This window comes from Zalophus californianus, chromosome 4 (assembly GCF_009762305.2).
Source record: "Zalophus californianus isolate mZalCal1 chromosome 4, mZalCal1.pri.v2, whole genome shotgun sequence".
In the NCBI taxonomy this organism is placed as follows: domain Eukaryota; kingdom Metazoa; phylum Chordata; class Mammalia; order Carnivora; family Otariidae; genus Zalophus; species Zalophus californianus.
Window position 1 is genome coordinate 115,081,052 of NC_045598.1, and position 5,742 is coordinate 115,086,793.

Sequence of the window (5,742 nt, forward strand, 5' to 3'; positions counted from 1 at the left end):
AGTTCCCCTTCCCGGAGGCCAATGTTACATTATATCTCTTTGATTCTGGTTGGATTATGCGCTCATCTATGAACCAATCCCTGTGGCCCGCGAGATTGGATGGCCAGCAGACTTCCACCAATCACAACCAAGTCTTGGAATTGTAGTTGGGCTGGAAAATTGAGGTTGTCATGAAAAAGGGAAACAAGAATTGATGCTGGGGAAACAAAAACACAGCTGTCTACTACAACAGCTACAAGGATCTCAAACTACCAAAAACAGAAAGCCCCCTGAGGTCAGCAGATGGAAATGAGAGCAGAGTTAATGAAAACCAGTGGCTACCTCCAGTTATACAACTGCTCAAGCCAGGCACATACTTTTTTTGCCATATGCGTTAAAGCACTGTAGAGGAGTTAAAAGTACCTAGAAGCTTGAAGATTGTGTGGTAGAAAGGCCACATAGAAATAGCCAGAACCAAAACAAAAACAAAGAAACACTGATCTTAAAGGCCCCAGGAAGATAATCTTGTTCACTGAAGATAACATTTCAGGCTTTGGAGGCAGACAGATCTGGGTTTGCCTCAAAACTACACTCCTTATTAGCTGTGTAGTTACTTTCCCTCTTTAAGGCTCAGTTTTTTCACCTGAATAACAGAAATTATAAGACTTTCAATAATACTTAATTCATATAGTTATTGAGAATTAAAATAAGTTCTTGTAGGCAAAGCACCCAAATGCCTGGCACAGAGTAGGGACCCACTATATACTTCTGTTGGGTCTAGGATTCTCGCCATCACCATGGAGGTGTTCCAGGGAGTGATGGCATCACCTGGCTCTTTCCAACCACCACAAGAACACAGTTGTGCCTCCGGGTTTGTTAGACAAAACTAGAATCCTACCATAAGGTCCCTATTTTTGTTTTATTGTTACTTTTTCTGATTCTTGCTTGATGTATTCTTGAATGGCATGGCAAGTTTCTCATATACAGGAACATGTCTGTGATCGTTTCTGTATCTAAAGTAGATATCTTCACACAAGAAATGATTTCTGTGATGATAAAGAGGAAGTGAAAAAAAAGACAGAGATGAGCGCAAAAAGAAGGTAGAGGAAATAACCACACTGCACACTTCGACAAAATAATCATAGCACTTTCAGGCAGTTAGTTCATCTATCCAGTTCCTCCATCATTTGTGGTAAAACTTCATTTTTATGTATTTTCTTTTCAGAGAAAAGTAAATGTTCTTTTTCTTCCCAAGCCTTTATTTAACTATCACTCAGCAATTAAGATCAAAGCAGAGCAGCAATTTGAAAAGCAGTTTGAAATTTCGATGAGAAGTATTATGCATGGACTAGGTACCAGGAACAATGAGAGGAAATATGGAAATAGGCAAAGAAAAATATGGTAGTGGGCTTTTTATAACAAGAAGATTCACAGAGTGCCTCTTGTACATGGTGAGTATATCTGATACAACAGTATCTCGGTTCTCTCTAGCTACTAGGCTTGTTCTAAATGAGCATTCCCATTGAGTGACTAATAAAATGTATATTCTTTTGTCACTTAAAATCTTCGATGCCTTGCAAAGTGGCAAAGGAGACAACCATATAATACATTGAACTAATCAGTGCTACACACTAAGAGAAGGAAGGAACTTTGTCCTGCATTCCGCTCCCTAACCAAGATTGTCCTGCCTTTTTCTAGGTGACAAGTGGTCTGATTATGACCTTTTGGACCTCAATTATAGTTCTAATAGGAAATGTTTCAAGCCACGGAAGAAGAACATCATTAGACAGCGGTTCTAAATGCCTTGCAAAATATGCTATAATATAGACAGCTTCCTACTCTGACTATAGAATGAATAGGACTCAATAATTCATTAATAGTAGGTAGATATATTTCTGGCACGTGAACTCAATACTCTGCTGCTAGATGATTTTTGAATGTATTACTTTTTATATATTGCTAACATGTTCAAATATGATCTATAGGGGAAAAAAATGTCTTGTATACTGTTTATTTTCCCTTCTGTAATACCCAAACTTTTATTTCAAAGGCATAAATTCAACTGAACAACATTTCATGATAGAATTTCCAAAGTAGATTCATTATTATCTGCCCAGGGCTTAACCTAAAAGTTAGGACTATGAATAAATAGTGCACACTGTCCTATAGTCCAGCAAAGCTCCCTTCAAGACTAGAGTTTATTGTGCTTTGATTACCTGTGCTTCCATTTCTGTTTTATGTAAATAAGAAACCACATAAAATTTAAAAGATAGCTGAGCTGTAGTTGTCCTTTTTCCTCTTATCTAAACTATGTGCTCACTTTAAATGTGTAAGCCTATGTGATATGTTCTGTTCCACATTTTTAAATATAATCTAAATAAGATAGTAATTGAGGGTGTGAAGGATCAATTTTGAAATATTTTTGTGAACCCAGAGTATCTTTTTCATGAGAATGTCTTTCAAGGAATTAATTTTTTTTGTTTTTTTTAACTTTATTTTATTATGTTATGTTAGTCACCATACAATACATCATTAGTTTTTGATGTAATGATCCATGATTCATTGTGTCCATATAACACCCAGTGCTCCGTGCAGTATGTGCCCTCCTTAATACCCATCACCAGGCTAACCCATCCCCCCACCCCCCTCCCCTCTAGAACCCTCAGTTTGTTTTTCAGAGTCCATCGTCTCTCATGGTTCATCTCCCCCTCTTACTTCCCCCCTTCATTTTTCCCTTCCTTCTCCTAATGTCCTCCATGCTATTCCTTATGTTCTGCAAATAAGTGAAACCATATGATAATTGACTTTCTCTGCTTGACTTATTTCACTTAGCGTGATCTCCTCCAGTCCCATCCATGTTGATGTAAAATTTGGATATTCATCCTTTCTGATGGCTGGGTAATATTCCATTGTATATATGGACCACATCTTCTTTATCCATTCATCTATTGAAGGGCATCTCGGCTCTTTCCAAAGTTTGGCTATTGTGGACATTGCTGCTATGAACATTGGGGTGCATATGGCCCTTCTTTTCACTACATCTGTGTCTTTGGGGTAAATCCCCAGGAGTGCAATTGCTGGGTCATAGGGTAGCTCTATTTTTAATTTTTTGAGGAACCTCTACACTGTTTTCCAAAGTGGCTGTACCAACTTGCATTCCCACCAACAGTGTAAGAGGTTCCCCTTTCTGCACTTTTCTTGCCCTGTCAATTTTTGCCATTCTAACTGGTGTAAAGTAGTATCTCAATGCGGTTTTGATTTGAATTTCCCTGATGGCTAATGATGATCAACATTTTTTCATGTGTCTGTTAGCCATTTGTATGTCTTCTTCAGAGAAGTGTCTTTTCATGTCTTCTGCCCATTTTGTGACTTGATTATTTGTTTTTTTGGGTGTTGAGTTTGAGAAGTTCTTTATAGATCTTGGATACCAGCCCTTTATCTGTAATGTCATTTGTAAATATCTTCTCCTATTCTGTGGGTTGCCTCTTTGTTTTGTTGACTATTTCCTTTGCTGTGCCGAAGCTTTTTATCATGATGAAGTCCCAAAAGTTCATTTTTGCTTTTGTTTCACAAGTCTTTGGAGATGTATCTTGAAAGAAGTTGCTGTGGCCAATGTCAAAGAGGTTACTGCCTATGTTCTCCTCTGGGATTTTGATGGATTCCTGTCTCACATTGAGGTCTTTCATCCATTTTGAGTTTATCTTTGTGTATGGTGTTAGAGAATGGTCGAGTTTCATTCTTCTGCATGTGGTTGTCCAATTTTCCCAGCACCATTTATTGAAAAGACTGTCTTTTTTGCATTGCATATTTTTTCCTGCTTTGTCGAAGATTATTTGACCATAGAGTTGAGGTCCATGGAATATTACTCAGCCATCAGAAAAGATGAATACCCAACTTTTACATCAACACCAATGGGACTGGAGGAGATTATGCGAAGTGAAATAAGTCAAGCAGAGAAAGTCAATTATCATACGGTTTCACTTATTTGTGGAACATAAGGAAGAGCATGGAGGACTTTAGGAGAAGGGAGGGAAAAATGAAGGGGGGAAATCAGAGGGGAGATGAACCATGAAAGACTATGGACTCTTGAGAAACAAACTGAGGGTTTTAGAGGGGAGGGGAGTGGGGAGGTGGGTTAGCCCAGTGATGGGTATTAAGGAGGGCACATACTGCATGGAGCACTGGGTGTTATACAAAAACAATGAATCACGGATCACTACATCAAAAACTAATGATGTATGGTGACTAACATAACAGAATAAAATAAAATTAAAAAAAAATCTCCTACATTTTATATTATTACCTCAGGGCAAATTTCCAGAGGTAAAATTAGTATAATAAATGGGCATGAATATCTTAATGACTCTCAACATAAACCACAACACTGCTTCCTAAAAGAGTTGTATTACTTTACAATGATTCCATGTTGCACTGCTCCTTCCCTAAAGACCCCCTGGAATAAATACCCTGCCCAGAACAACATCCAAGGAATCTAGGAGGTGGTTAGGATTATGCCAATGTACTTTACTATAGCTACACTGGAAGTGTGTCATTTCAATTTTTGTTTTATTTTATTTTCTAATTAGTCATTGCTGACACATGGTAATGTATTTAATGTTTATGTGTTAATCACTTTGTTCACATTTTGGTTTTTTTTTCAATTGACTGGGTTTTTTTTTTTTTTTAACTACAAAGTAATCCATTTTCTTCCTTGCCAATACTTATATACTGATTTTTGTTCCATGTCTTACTATAGAAAACAGAACTTCCAAGCTAATGTTTACATAACAGTGAAGATAGCTGTTATTAAGGATGGTTGCATCTTTAATTTGACCCTAATTTTAATGGTCTCTACTGACTCAGCTTTGCATTTAATCTGGACTTTGTTTAAGAAGCTATATTTTCTGTTTTCTTTTCAGGATGGATGTTAAGTTTTTGCAGTTAATGTCTCAACATTTATGAACATGATTCTGTGTTTTGTTTATATTGAATCAACATTATAGTATTGTGTTAACCATTTTATAAAAGGCTATGCTTTTGGATTTTAATATGCACTGGAGTCACAATTGCTAATAACTTATGTTGGCATTTCTTGTGCTTATTTGTGCATTAACATTGTGTATTTTTGTAGAATAAAAGAGCCATTTCTTGTCTTTGTCTACATTATGAAAGTTTTTAAAGAATGGGAATTATTTCTCCCCTACATGCTTGAAATAATTTACCAAGAAAATTTTCTATGCCTTTAAATAATGATTCCTTGCTAATATGGCTTATCCCATCATTAATGGTTTATTCAGGGAGATAAATGAAAAACAGAATAAAAGAAAATTTAAAAAAAACAATTAACAATACCAAATGATCATTTCTTTGAAAATATCAACAAAACTGACAAACCTTAAATTAGACTAAGAATATAAGGGACAAAATGAAAATAATTCAAATCAGAAATTAAAATGAGGACATTACTACGAACCCACAGAAATATAAAGGATTATGAGACTCCAATGAACAATTGTAGCGAACAAATTAGATAATCTAGATGATATGGACAAATTATTTTTAAAAAATACACAGGGCGCCTTGGTGGCTCAGTCATTAAGCATTTGCCTTTGGCTCAGGTCATGATCCCGGGGTCCTGGGATCTGGCCCCACATTGGACTTCCTGCTCTGTGGGAAGCCTGCTTCTCCCTCTCCCATTCCTCCTGTTTCCCTCTCTCACTGTCTCACTGTTTCACTCTCTGTCAAAAAATAAATAAAATCTTT